Consider the following 15594-nt stretch of genomic DNA (forward strand, 5'->3'; position numbering starts at 1 on the left):
TGCAAGTTCATTGCACAGTTTAAAGTATCCCTGTCTGATGATCAATCGTGGAGATTCAATTATCTTATTTCACAACATCAATGGAAATTACCATAATGAATACAGAAAGGTGCCGATTCCAAAGCCATGCCTTCTGATAGAGGAAAAGTCTGGTCAAGTTAAATGAGTGACCTTGGTCAATTGCTGAACCTTTTGGTGACTTCTTTGTAAAGGAGAGTGTTGAGTAGATAATTTGTAAGATCTTTTCCTGCTCTAAAATTTCGTGATTTCAAATGGCTAAGATGTTATTTTCTATACTAGTACACTCAGATTACTAAGATTTATCATATTCATTCAACAAGCACATTGCATCCGTAGCTAAATTTCCCAAATTGTATTTGATTGTATACATTTAGAATGATCTAACAACTTCTAGGATCTCTTTAAAAGGTAACATCAATCCTAGCATATCTGAAGAAACTGAAACCTCATTAGAATTAAAACCATACCCAACACAAAGTGACAGTTAAAATCTCATTCATTCTTTAAAGCTCAACTCCAATCCAACGTTCTCCAAGAAGCCTCTTCTCACCAAGGCTCCCTCCCCCAAAATCACTCCTTTCATGATACCCTGCAACCCTTTGATGATATCTCTTCACTAACACCTATTTTATTCTACCCTTTTTCTTGTTCCTTTTTAATCACTAATGATTTGTCCATTTGCCTCTTCAGATTACAGTTTTTCTTGAATGCACATTCCTAGTTTTAATTATCTGTATAAGAAAAGATTATATCTACAGTCCTTTGTGCATAGTTACTCCTTAAAAAAAAAAAAAAATCAGGGGTGGGAAGGGAGATTTAATGATACTGCTAAATTCTGACCAACTAGATGGTCACAAGCTGAAGTTATGCTATTTGAATTTGCCTAATACAGGACTTCCATGAACTCCCCTGGGTACTTAAAGAAAAATACAAATTGACATCTGGAGTCACTTGTTACTTAAATAGTTTTGGAAAGAGTAGACTCTAGCCAATTGTGACAAGAGGCTCTTATTTGTAAAGGAGGAAAAATGGAAGTTACTCAATTCATCTCCCAAATGCTTAATGGTTGTATTAAGAAAAGTAATAAAAAATTGTATATATATATATATATATATATATAATGACAAGTATAGATATTAAAGATGATTAGTGGTAGCATCAGAAATATTAAATACTTAATATTTATTTAGATCGATAAAATATATAAAATGACAATATATAGGTATTAAAGATCATTAGTGGTAGAATGAGAATATTAAATAAATAGTAGCTATAGATCTGTTTTTAGAATCAGCTTTAACACAACACCAGAGGTCTGGAGAGATGCAGGAAAATGAAATTTCAAAGTAAAAGTTTTATATCTATACACACACACACACACATATGTACACACATACATATACATATATATGTATCTATATAAATGAAATGTTAACTGAAAACTAAGCATAGCCAGTTAAATAAGTAATTGGAAGTGTTCACCACAGAGGAGTTGACCACAAATAACCAAAATTACAAAGACAGTAATGAGGGAGAAAGAACCAAAAATCAGGGGTGGGAGGTGTGAATAAAAATAACTGATGAGTAAAGAAAATCAATGAAAGAAAGATAATAGGTTAATTGTTTATATAATTAAACAAATGTCAAGGCAACATTATTTAAGGCAGCTGCTTATATTCTAACCTCAAACTTCAAGCTTCCAAATCATTTTTAATCTCATGGACATAGTCTTCTATATCTGAATTAAGACATAAAGCATCCCACTTCATTGCCAGGAAATCCATGACTCTTGCCAATGTTTTTCTAAGGTGAAGCTTCCATAAAAATAAAATAAATTCTATGTCCTCTTAGCTACTATATTTAACACCTTCTTCTCAATGAGGAGATATCATACAGATGATGTTTGAGCACAGATACTATCATATGACGTAACTGTGCAAACTAGAGTGGTTTTTTAAAAAAAGATGGCACTGTTGGTTTCAGCACCATTAAAACTGAAAATAAATAATTTTCACCAAAGGGAAAAGGGCTCCAAAAAAATGAAAATAAAAAGTGATTATCTAATAAAATAAGAAAAAAGAATTAAAATATTTAAATGACTATTAAAATTTTGAGACCAAAGACCCTTTAAAATCAATAAGAAGTATACTAAGATCCCCAACAGTATGGAAGTTTATAGAAGACCCTAAAACTCTGTTCACACAATAAATACAAACGGCCAATAAATGTAAGGAAATATGTTCTGCCTATGGAAATCTAATACATAAAAATATGTCCAATTAGGAGATCTATCATATTTCATGTTTTTCCCATAAAATTAGCTGAAATAGCAACAGTGCTCTATTACTAAACTCTAACGAAAGTGTGTTGAGACAGGCATGCCTCTATGCTAGTAATATGCACTGACACAATTGCTCTAGAAAGAAAGCTGACAATACGAAACAACTGCTTTATAGAATATATGTGCCACTAAATCCAGTGTTTCTATTTATAGATATCTCTTCTACAGAAATAAGCAAAGATATGGACAAGGATTTTGTATAATGATATACATCTCAGCCAAAATTGCTATAAAAGGGGAGAGGGTATGTAATGTTTACATATTCAAAGTAATCTTGTTTTTTTCATACTCAACAAAAGTCCCCTTATCTGAATGAAATCAATAGTTAGTGGGAAAAAGTTGATTAAAGCAAAAATAATTTTTAAAATGATGCATACATACTGTATTAGTTAAGATTCAATTCGGCTTCAAGCAACGGAAACAAAAAATAGCAGTGACCTAAACAAGACAAATTTGTTTCTTTTTCAAATGAAAATCTAGAGGTAGGTGGTCTAGTGCAGGTATGGCCATCAAAAGCATTCCAAACTGAAATAGACACTTTCTGTCTTCTTGCTCAGCCATCTGTGGCCACTATTCCTAATTTCAGTTCCAGCAATCACACCTACCTTGCAAGAGCAAAGATGAAAGGGAAGAAGGAGGAAGAGAAGAGCATTCTTGCATCCAGGGAAAATTTCCTAAAGTTGCATACACCATTTTCCTTTTCATTCCATTCTTTACATGGGAAATGTAGACTACCTTAGGCAATCATGTGTTCAAGTGAAAATCAGGATTCTTTCATGATTTAGCTCTTCCTCATCCTTTGACTTACCATTGCATACCACCCTGGGCTAGGCTTGCATAATTAGTCTTTCAGTAACCAAATGCATGGATAATGCACACACAGACAGTGCTACTCTCACATGAAATGACCTTCTACTTCAACCAGATGTAAGCTTTCACAAGATTTCCAATTACTGAGCTGTTGCCATCAGGGACAATACTCTCTAATACTCAGTCAGATATCCGCAGACAGTTACTATCTTAAATGCTACTGGGCCTAAATTCACTGACAAATCAAGGTAATCACAGTTAAATCACATCTGCAACGCAGACAGCAAAGCATAGCACTCAGACTCCTAGGATGCCATGGCGTGAATAGAATTTTAAGGCATTTGGAAATCAGTAGAATAATGATGAAAATATAGATTACATAGGGCTATCAGAACGTGTTTGACTACCCTATGGGATAGCCCAATCCTAAGAAGCACTCAGTGACCCTTTCTGTACCCTGGGATATTTCTGAAAAGACCATTTTAAGATTTTACCCAGATTGTATTGCCCTGCTAATTTGGTATCCTCTGTTCCCTCCTTGCTTCAAGTAATGCACCCCCCTTCTTTTTCAATCCAAAGGAGACCTGTGAATTGTACATTCCTAATGACTTGAAAGCTTAGCTATAGATACAGATACCGATCTAGATATAAATTAAATATTTTTAAACAGCTTCCCTAAGTAGTAAACGTTTTCCACATATTGATTTCTTTTCTTCCAATGGAAGTGTCTCCTTAAAACTCTTTATTATAATTTCTCAAATGTTTGCATACATGCATGCCAGTTCTGAAATCACAGTCTTTCAGACTGTCTTTTTTTCTTGTAACTTTGTTTTTTTCCTGTAACTTTTCTAGCTACCTTGTCTTAGATCCCATAGTTAGACTACCTTTCATAACTCCTCATTAGTTTCAACACAGAATGCTTATAGCTACTTACTATAAATATTAATGATAGTACCCTGCTCTAGTAGAAGCATTCAGCACTCATAGAGTTGCGTTAAAAGCATAACATCACAGTGCCTAGATTCTAGTCTCCAGAAATATAAAAGGATTCAAGAGCCCAACACTATTTTCTTAAGATCCTCCCATCTTTATAAGATAAAGTATACAAATATGTTTGTACTTTACTAACGAAAACATCGTGATTAACCAGAGATAGTCAGTAATAACTGTCATAGTCTAGAAAGGAAGAAAATGGAATTTTTGATTCTTTATAAAACACTGCTACTTTTCTGGGCTCTGCTTTTCAGCCTCACTCCTTTAAGACTATAATAGACACAGATAGTAGATGTCTGACTCATAATTACTCCCCTTTCTCTGAGAACGACTTCCACACATGATTGGGCAAACATGTCTATGAAGTGGCCTTGTCCATACTATTTGGCCCTGACCCTTGGCCATGGTTGAAGGGTCCAGGTACAGGCAACTAATGCAGGCTTGGCTAATCAAAATTATTGTCAAGAATTTTTCAGACTATACTATACTATACCGAGGGTCTCAATATATTCCTGATGGTAAGGGAGGCTAAGGAGCTATCTACAAGGGACTGGATGTTTGTGGTCCCACAAAACTCATATATTGAAATCCTAAATCCCAACATAATGATATTGGGAGGAAAGGTCTTTGGAAGGTACTTAGGTCATGAAGGTGGAGCCCTCATGAATGAGATTGGTGCCCTTATAAAAGGAACTTCAGAGAGCTCACTTGCTGTCTTTCTGCCATGAATAGACATGAAAAGCTGGCACTCTGCAGTCCAAAAGAGTGCCCTCACTAGAATCTGATCATGCTGCCACCCTGATCTATTTCTCGAGAACTGTGAGACATAATTTTCTGTGTTTATAAGCCACCTAGGCTGTGGGTACTTCATTTTAACAACCCAGATTGAATATGACACTTTTCACAGCTACATTATCTGCCACATGGTGGTATCTAAACCTGACTTAGTGCAATATTTTCCTGAAGAATGCAATCAGATTAAAATAAGTATTGCTAGCCTTTATCATAAATTCCTGTTTCTTTTGCATGCATATTTTAAATCCCAACTCAGATAAGTATAGGGAAAATTCTGTATGGATATGTAGTTATAATGCTAACATACAGTCTGTGTTATGGTGATGGCTAGGAAGTTAGCTTCTCCTTCAGATAACCTACTGGATTTCCTTAAAATCTGAGCTCATGGAAGGCATGCGGCATTACTCTTCTGAGAATGTTGGCCACATTATTTCTGCAATACTCTCAGTTAGATGATTTTCTCATATCTGACATCATATTCAATTATATGCCTCACCTCTTTTCCTATAAATAACAAAAATAAGATTGATCAGAAAATAATGGTTATTCTCCACTCGGAAATATGAGGGGTCTTCAAAATGTTCATAGAAAATATGTATTATTAAAAAGAAAAACTATGCATGGATTTCAAAACTTTACTGCACCAAAATAAACTCATACTAACTTGTTATAACATGACTGACGATGATCTCATTTAAGGCTCTGAGAAAGGAAAGACATAAGTTTGAAAAGAGCCCCTATCAGAGAAATATGCATTCTGCTACAATTAAAGCAAAAGCAGACATCACATTTATCATGACGCTTAGGTAGAAGAATGGTGAGCTCATCGATGCTTTAGAACAGTTTATGAGAAGAATGCCCAAAAGAAACCAGTCATTTACAAATGGATAACTAGTTTTAAGAAGGGATGACACAACACTGAAGATGAAGCCCACAGACGCAGACCATCTACATCAATTTTCAAGGAAAAGAATTCATCTTGTTTGTGACCTAACTAAACAGGACCAATAATTAACAACAGAGGCCGGGCGCGGTGGCTCAAGCCTGTAATCCCAGCACTTTGGGAGGCCGAGATGGGCGGATCACGAGGTCAGGAGATCGAGACCATTCTGGCTAATACGGTGAAACCCCGTCTCTACTAAAAAATACAAAAAAAAAAAAACTAGCCGGGCGACGAGGCGGGCGCCTGTAGTCCCAGCTACTCGGGAGGCTGAGACAGGAGAATGGCGTGAACCCGGGAGGCGGAGCTTGCAGTGAGCTGAGAGCCGGCCACTGCACTCCAGCCTGGGTGGCAGAGCAAGACTCCGTCTCAAAAAAAAAAAAAAAACAGAGACAACAGGCAAGACCATAGACATCTCAATTCATTCACCTGACACAATTCTGAGTGAAAAGTTAAAGGTTAAAGTTGAGCAAACCTTCCACTCAATGGGTGCCAAAACCATTGAGTCCAGATCAGCTGCAGACAAGAGCAGAGCTTTCAATGGAGATTTTAAATAAAGTGAGATTAAGATCCTGAAGAATTTCTTTTTTTTTTTTTTTTTTTGAGACGGAGTCTCGCTCAGTCGCCCGGGCTGGAGTGCAGTGGCCGGATCTCAGCTCACTGCGAGCTCCGCCTCCCGGGTTTACGCCATTCTCCTGCCTCAGCCTCCCGAGTAGCTGGGACTACAGGCGCTCACCACCTCGCCCGGCTAGTTTTTTGTATTTTTTTTTTAGTAGAGACGGGGTTTCACCGTGTTAGCCAGGATGGTCTCGATCTCCTGACCTCGTGATCCGCCCGTCTCAGCCTCCCAAAGTGCTGGGATTACAGGCTTGAGCCACCGCGCCCGGCCTGAATTTCTTTGAATAATTGTAATAATAGATGGAACATGGCTTTACAGCATGATCCTAAGGACAAAGCACAATCAAAGCAGTGGCTACCAAGAGGTGAAAGTGGTCAGTCAAAGCAAAAGCAAACCAGTTGAAAGCAAAGTTGTGGCAACAGATTTGTGGGATGCTCAAGACATTTTGCTTGTTGTTGTCTTTCCAGAGAGCCAAAGAATAACATCTGCTTATTATGAGGGTTGTTTCAGAAAGTTTGTCAAAGCATTAGCAGCTAAATACCTGGGAAATCTTACCCAGAGGGTCTTCTTTCACCAGGATGATGCTCCTGCTCATTCCTCTCATCAAGTGAGGACAATTTTGTAAGTATTTCTGGGGGAAATCATTAGACATCCACCTTAAAAATCCTGATTTGGCTACTTCTGACTTCTTTTTATTTCTTAATTTTAAAAAGTCTTTAAAGGACAGTCATTTTTCTTCAGTTAATAACATAAAAAAGACTACATTAACATGGTAAACTTCCCAGGATCCTCAGTTCTTTAGGGGTGAACTAAATGGCTGGGATCATTGTTTACTAAAGTGTCTTGAACTTAATAGAGCTTATGTTGAGAAATAAAGTTTATATTTTTTATTTATATTTTAATTATATTTTCATGAATTTTAAGTCCCCCATACATTGCTCAGACCCATAGTGGATATTCAATAAATGTCTGATGAATGAAATAATTCAAGATAAATGTTATATAATGTATAATATGAAATACATAAGATGTATAAATACATCTATATCTATTAAACTGTCTGATTAATATTAATATATCTATCATTCTCTTAAGATTATAGATTAATAGAATTTATACATCTAAATGAGAGTTATCAAATTCAAATTAGTCACCTTGTCTAGGGGAGGCTGCCATTACTCAAATCAAGTTGAATCCTTTTGAAATCCCTTTGTACTGTGGCATGATTTGGAATAGCCTTAAGATAAAAGCAAATCTCCTGATTTTAAAGTGTATTTGATTTTTTGTTTTGTTTTATTTGTTTAATGGTTTGGAATCAACTAGGGGAAAATCATTGGCATTAAATAACTGGAATAGAGCTTGGCAATCATCTAATTAGGTTATACAGTCAGAAGACAATGTTTTTACTCAAAATAAATAAGAATGACAAATTTTTTTCTTATGATTTAATTTTAGACCATAACCCTTTTAACCTTCTATGTGCTAGGGCATTTTTCATTATAATTAATCCTCCCCTAAAACAAGCAACATAGGCATCATTTCTACTTTATTAACAATGATGTTGAAATACAGAAGGTGTAATGACTAAGGCTGAAAAATCCAGTAAAGTATATACCATATAGACATGTTTACTTTATTGATGCTCTGCTTACATGGTGGAGATCCCAATGGCAAGTTTTTATAATGAGAAACTTCCCCACTGGCTACAGTTTATTGGATCAGAGAGGGAAAGAGGTAACTTCCTTGATTAGCAAGCTAATCAGTTCTTCTTAGGGAAGTTGGAATTGGGGCTAAGAGAATCATTGTTTCTTTCTTTCAATAGGCCATGTAAACTATCAAGCTGTGGTGTGGCCCTCTTTTCTCTGCCATATCAATTCAAGAATCAGAGGTGATTTACTCTTGATGGGAGTCATGAACTATTATATCATCAGTTGAACCTGCTTTTAGCCACTGACCAGAGGTGAAGATAATAGGAATCTGCAGAAAGCAGCATGAAGCACATGCAGAGAGAGGAGCCAGATGAAATGCAGAGAGAGATTTGGGGTGGTTTTCTGAACCTTCATTTTATTTCTTTCCTAAGATCCAACTACATGCCTATACTTAGTTTCTAGAAAACAGCCATTGTAGTGTTACGGTACATTCACCTTTTGATGAAGCCAGCACAACTTCATAGCAGTTATTAATGGGTTTTGTCTGATCATTTATCTCTCCACTTCTGGAAATAGCATGCCTCTTCCTTGGGTATCCTTCTACTCTTCACTTTATGTGCTAGTAATGGTATGTCCATCATGATACCCAACCCACATAGGAAAGGCAAATTAGCCAGGCCACATAAAATATTGCAACCAGCTCTACCCCAGTGATTTGTTTAGGGATAGCCACATGACTTAAACCAGACTTCACCCCAGGTCTTTTTTTTTTTTTTTTTTTAATTAACATGAGCCCTGGAATAGAGAAATATTCCCTCCTTCTCTGGCATATTTTTAGTTAGAATGATGCAAACCAGAAGCATTTATTTATTCATTCATTCATTCATTTATGTGCTTATTTATGTATTTGTTTATATTGTTCCATTTTGCCTCCTAGAGATTTAACAATTAGGACAATAACATAATAATATTCTCTCAGTTTATCTCACTAAATCGTCAAAAGATTGAACATGCACTTGCCAACAGCTTTCTATATTCTTAGGTTAAGTTATTCAATATTAGACTTCGATAAGATACATTGGTTATACTTAAGCAAAATGCCATGAAATAAAATTCCAAATCTATACTGTAATATCCCACATAAGGATATGCATATTGTGTTTCTGATTTTTCTAATGGTTGAGAGAACCCTGAATCAGAACTGCAAACCGGAGGGGAGTGGTAGTATGTGAGTATCTTTGTTCTTTTTAGACATTCAGAGGTCCAGGCTGATGAATATTCCTTCGTCTTAACACATAATTTTCAAGGCTGTACAAGGCAGCCCATGAGAAAAGAGGAAGGGACGATTTTCTTAGCATTTTGTGTGGGCCTGGATGATCCTTATCACCTCCATTCAGATTCCATTCACAAACGCTCAGTCATATGGCTACACCTAAATGTAAAAGGGGTTGGCAAATATAGTCTAGGTTTAGGTCCAGGATGAAATTGATGTGAGTTTGACAAACAGAAATCCAGTTCTTCCTCTACACTCCCTTGGTGATTCGGAAATAATGAAGTGTAGAAGAATGTGCAGAAGTGTGTAGCCTCAGCACTGCCACATAACTGAAGTAATATTTACATCAAATGGCCTGGTATGAAGAGCTCAAGACATGGATTCAGAAGACTATGTTTTCAGTCCCATTCCTAACACAAACTAATTCTGTGTTATTGGTCAAGTCACTCAATATTTCTGGGCTTTATGTTCTTTATAAGTAAAATGGGCATATTAAAATACCTGTCTTCACCTACATCACAGGGTCATTGTCACCACCAAATTAAGTACAGTATGTTGAACATTTTGAGTGCTATACCAATGGAAGATCCTTGCTAGGACATGTAAACACACAACTACACCATTCATACACACAGAATTCCGTGCACGCTAATATCTGTGTTTTCCTGTGCTGTTTGAATCTCACCTCTATAGGTGCAATGTCCTGTTTCAAGGATGCTGTGAATAGCTCACATATTCCTCCTCCCCAGGATGAAAGTATTCATTCCTACAGCTTGAGGAATGTCGCTGCTTGCAGATGAGTTCCTCTAGTATTTCCTTCTGTTTGCTGAAGGAAGCTGTCTTGCTCAACGTTATATCCCCTCAAATGGGCTAGTCCACATTCAATATCTATACTACACAGGGTTACTTAGAGTAGGCCCACTCCTCACATGTAGATGATGACTGGGAAAGGCTATTCCAGATTCACCACTCCACCTCTTTCTCCACTGGAGTGCCTGAGGGCTCTTTGCCTCTTCTTTGTAGCCCTACTTCTCTCTCTTCCCGATGCTGAGCTCCTCATTCCTCGCACCATGCAACACCACCGCCCCCCATCTTGCTCCCAAGAGTATTCCTGAAAAACCTCCTATTTGCAATTTCCTATGAATCTGCCTCCAAGGACACTTGAATCAAAGTTAGCCTCCCATTCCCAGCCTTGACCTAGCTCTAGTTTATTTTCAACATTCAGCTGGAGAGATACTATTAGAACAAAGTCACCCTGTTAGTTTCTTGGGGCTTCCATAATACAGTACTACAACCTGCATCACCTAAAATAATATAAACTTGTCTCACAGTTCTGGAGGTTAGAAATTCAAAATGAAGGTGTCAGCAGGGCCATGCTCTAATCCCTCCTTGCCTCTTCCCAGTTTCTGGTGGTGGCCATCAGTCCCTGGTGTACCTTCACTTACAGCTGCATCACTCGAATCTCTGCCTCTGTCATCACATAATGATTTCCCTATGCGTCTTGCCTCCACATAGTGTTTTCCTTTTCTTATAAGGATACCAGTCATTTGGGATTAGGGTCCACCCTAGTGGCCTCATTTTAATCTGATTACGTCTGCAAAGACCCCGTTTCTAAATAAGTCACATTCACCCATGTCAGGAGTTAGGGCATCGACATAACTTTTTTTTTTGAGATGGAGTCTCACTCTGTCGCCCAGGCTGGAGTGCAATGGCACAATCTCGGCTCACTGCAACTTCTATCTCCTGGGTTCAAGTGTTCTTTCACCTCAGCCTCCTGAGTAGCTGGGATTACAGCCACCTGTCATCATGCCTGGCTAATTTTTGTATTTTCATAAAGACATGGTTTCACCATGTTGGCCAGGCTGGTCTCGAACTCCTGACCTCAGGTGTTCCGCCCACCTCGGCCTCCCAAAGTTCTGGGATTACAGGCTTGAGCCACTGCACCCAGTCCAACATAACTTTTTGCGGTACACAATTCAACCCATAACATGGAACTTGCCCCATATCCTCCAGTTGCTTCCTATCTCATTCAGAATAAAGTTGAAGTGGCATACAAAGCCCTACACATCTGATCCCTGACTCATATGACCTCACCTTTAGTTCCTCTCCCCAGAGATCACTTTGCTGCAGCCTAATGGCCTCCTTGTTGCTCCTTCTATCTTGGAGCTTTGCATCTGCTTCTAGAATGCTCTTTACCCAGAGATCTGCATGGCTGTTTACCTAACCTCCTTCCACCCTTTGCACAAATGTTGTTTCCCAGTGATGCTTTCTCTAACACTCTATGTAAAATTACAAACAACCTTACCCGACAGTTTATCACACTTCCTTTTCTTCCTCCACAGAGCTTCTCACCTTCTAATACACCATAATTTACTCATTCATTGTGCTTTTTACATGTCCACAACATGACTTTCCTCTTCAGCCATGAAAAATATTTTAAATTATATTTTATGTCTACATTTATATAAAGACAAATATAATCTAGCATGGATGTATTATTATAATATTTCTAATTTTTATTTCCATTTTAAAAGACAATGAAATGAAAATATTTTTTGTGGGACCCTTTGGGTGTTACAAGCCTTATGTTCTGTGTCTACTGTGCCTAATGGATTAGTTGGTCCTGGTTTGTGTCTCTCTTTTTCCATCAGAATGTAAGCTCTTTAAGGATGAAGGCCTTCCTTTATTTTTTTCATTGATGTTTCCCTAGCAAGTAAAATAGGGCCTGGCATATCATAATGTTCAATAAAGATTTGTTGAATATATGGATGGCTAAAATTATGATTTTGCTTTTCCATTAGAATTGAAGTTTTTATTGTGGTAGTGAAATAGGTTTGTGTGGCCTAACATAGAATGTGCTATTGTTTACATTTCAGTACTTCATTTGTCAACATGAAGGATACTTCTGCTATAGGCCAACCAATCTCTGAACTATCAACTGAACTCCAGCCTTATACAACCTTACAAAATTCTTGGGAACCATGGGAAGCTTATGAGAAGTGAAACAGAGGAGGTACTTTTCTGTAGCCCACTTTGGCTCTCTGGAGAGTCCTATGCTGGGCAGGCAATTATTACAAATATTATGAGACACAGCTTTTTGAACTTTTCAAAAACTTCCATAAAGGATTAGAAAAAAAATTTTTCCTGGTACCTTGAGGTTAGCCATAATATTGAAATATATTCTGGTTAACAAAATACATCAGGAAAAACCTTAAAATAATTTTATAGAACTAAACAAGCATGGTTGCCATATTGCACAGATTTGTTTTAATGAAAAAAAATTTTAAAAAGAACTCTGAAAACTGGTGGGTCTCAGGTGGTAGAGCAAAGATAAGAGAATAACTAAATTTGATTTGTATTTATTAGAAAAGGAGAGATCAGACTTTCAATTTGATTTGGGAAAACTGAAGCTCAACGTGCAGAGCTACAAATATTGCTTATTTTGTACTGAAGAATCCTGGGTCTTATGCATTTCTTAGGATAAAATGTGAGCACTGAAACCTTTTTTTGAGAGGAAATGTTATTTCACGGAAGGCAGAAACTTAGTACGGTGCTGCATATATTTAATAATATGCACAATATTCAAATGTACGGCTGATTAGCAACTTTCAGGTTTATTTCTTTACCCGTAGTAGAATGACTATGAAACGTCTCATTTGTTCACCTTTCAACAATCTCATAATGTTTTTCTCAGAACTTGATTAACACTTAATATTTAGTTACTAATATCTGTGCTCCATTACACTGGTGAGGACACATATACAATTTATTTTAATACATATGTTACCTAGCACTATGCCTTTCATCTTGAATAAGGTATTTAAGGGTGAAACTGTTGAATGCAAAACAATTTAAGAATGATAATATAGGATTATTTTCTTGAGGTTACTTTCATTGTATAAATATTAGGAAATTCTTTCCTCTGAAGGTTTCTTTTTTACTATCTGGCATGTATATGTTTCATTTACCTATTTAAGATATGGAGTGCCAATCTCATCAGAGCAAAGCAGAGGATAGACCCACTACTTATCAAATATATGCCTAGAAACTTGCTGAGGACATTATATATAGAACCTCATTTAATAGTTGTATTAGTCCATTTTTGGTTGCCTATAATAGAATAGCTGAAACTGAGTAATTGATAAAGAAAAGGGATTTATTTCTTATGGTTATAGAAGCTGAGATATCCAGGCCACGTCTGGTAAGAGCCTTCTTGCTGATGGGGATCCTCTTCATAGTCCTGAAGTGGCGCAGGGCATCGCATGGCCAGGGGACTGAGCATGCTAAGCTGCTAACTCAGGGCTCTCTTCCTTTTCTTTTAAAGCCACTAGTCCCACTCCATTAATCCATTAACCCATCAATTCATTAATCTATTAATTCATAAGTGGATTAATTCATTCATGAGGGCAGAGGCCTCATGACCAAATCACCTCTTCAAGGTCCCACCTCTCAATACTGTCACATTGAGGATTAAGTTTCAACATGAGTTTCGGAGGGGATAAATAATGAAAACATAACATGTAGTCAACAACTATTTAGAACTATAGAAGTTATTTACTCCATATTACACATTTTAAAAAGGCCAAGTGCCAAATGACTAACTGACTTGCTTAAGGTCAGTCAACAGGTTATAGCAAAAGAGGTTAAATTTGAAACTGGATCTATCTAATTCCAAAACCTACGTTGTTTTTCCTATACCTTCACATGAGCAAAAGATTAACTCTGTGTAGTAATCTGGCATTTAGGAATGGAGCAAGGTTTTTTTTAAAGTAACATATTAAAAGATCACATAATACATTTATATAAAATAGCTTAAATTTTAATTCAGTAGCCACCACATTAAAATAAGAGTTCTTAATACTAATTTCTGTCAAGGAAACCTATATGAAAATGATGAGTACATTCCTGGGAAAATGTAGGCATTTACCCTGACAGATATTGGCCAGTGGGATTTTGTATCATTTTTACATATACGTTTTGTCATATTCAAGTAAATTGTGAAAATAATTCTGTGGTTTTACCTTATTTGTGCTTCCTTTTTTGGGATTACTTATTTCTGCCTATCTTCTTTAGTCATTTAAAATAATTTTAATTAGTGCGTAAAAATTGTACATATTTGGGTAGTACCACGTGATGTTTCAATACATGTATATCCTGTGAAATGATGAAATCAGGGTAATTAGCATATCCATCACCTCAAGTGTTTTTCATTTCTTTGTAGTAAGAATATACAAAATCCTCTCTTCTAGCTATTTTGAAATATTAGATACATTATTGTTAAGTAAAGCACTGTACAATATGACATGGGAACTTATTCCTTCTATGTAACTGTGACTTTGTACATGTTCACCAGTTTCTTTTCCTGTGCCTCTCTCTTTCCCAGTCTCTGGAAACCAATTATCTACTTCTATGAGATCAGCTTTTAAAATCCCACATACGAGTGAGATCATGCAGTATTTGTATTTCCGTGCTTAACTTATTTCACTCAACATGATGTCTTCCAGGTTCATTCATGTTGTCACAAATGCCAAAATTTTGTTTTGTTAAATGCCTGAATAGTATCCCACTGTGCATATATGTACACTACATTTTCTTTATCAGTTCATCCACTGATGGACACTTAGTTTGATTTCATATCTTGGCTATTGTGAATAGTGATGTAATAAACATGGGAGTGAAGACATCTGGTTGACATACTGATTTCATTTCTTTTGTATGTATTTCCAGTAGTGGGGTAGCTGGATTACATTGTAGTTATAATTTAATTTTTTTTGAGGAATCTTCATACCATTTTCCATAATGGCTGTACTACTTTACATTTCCACCAAAAGTGCATAAAGGTTCCCTTCCCCCATATTCTTGTTAACTCTTATCTTTTGGCATTTTGTTCGTTTGTTTGTTTGTTTCCTTTTGAGACAGAGTCTCACTCTGTCACCCAAGCTGCAGTGCCCTGGCATGATCCAGGCTCACTGCAACCTCTACCTCCTGGGTTCAAATGATCCTCCTACGTCAGACTCCCAAGAAGTTGAAATTACAGGAGCGTGCCACCACACCCAGCAACTTTTTGTATTTTTAGTAGAGGTGTTGATAATAGCCATTCTAACTGGAGTAAGGTGATATGTCACTGTAGTTTTGATTTGCATTTCCTAATGA

This window comes from Trachypithecus francoisi, unplaced genomic scaffold (assembly GCF_009764315.1).
Source record: "Trachypithecus francoisi isolate TF-2019V2 unplaced genomic scaffold, Tfra_2.0 Lachesis_group1, whole genome shotgun sequence".
Classification (NCBI taxonomy): Eukaryota; Metazoa; Chordata; class Mammalia; order Primates; family Cercopithecidae; genus Trachypithecus; species Trachypithecus francoisi.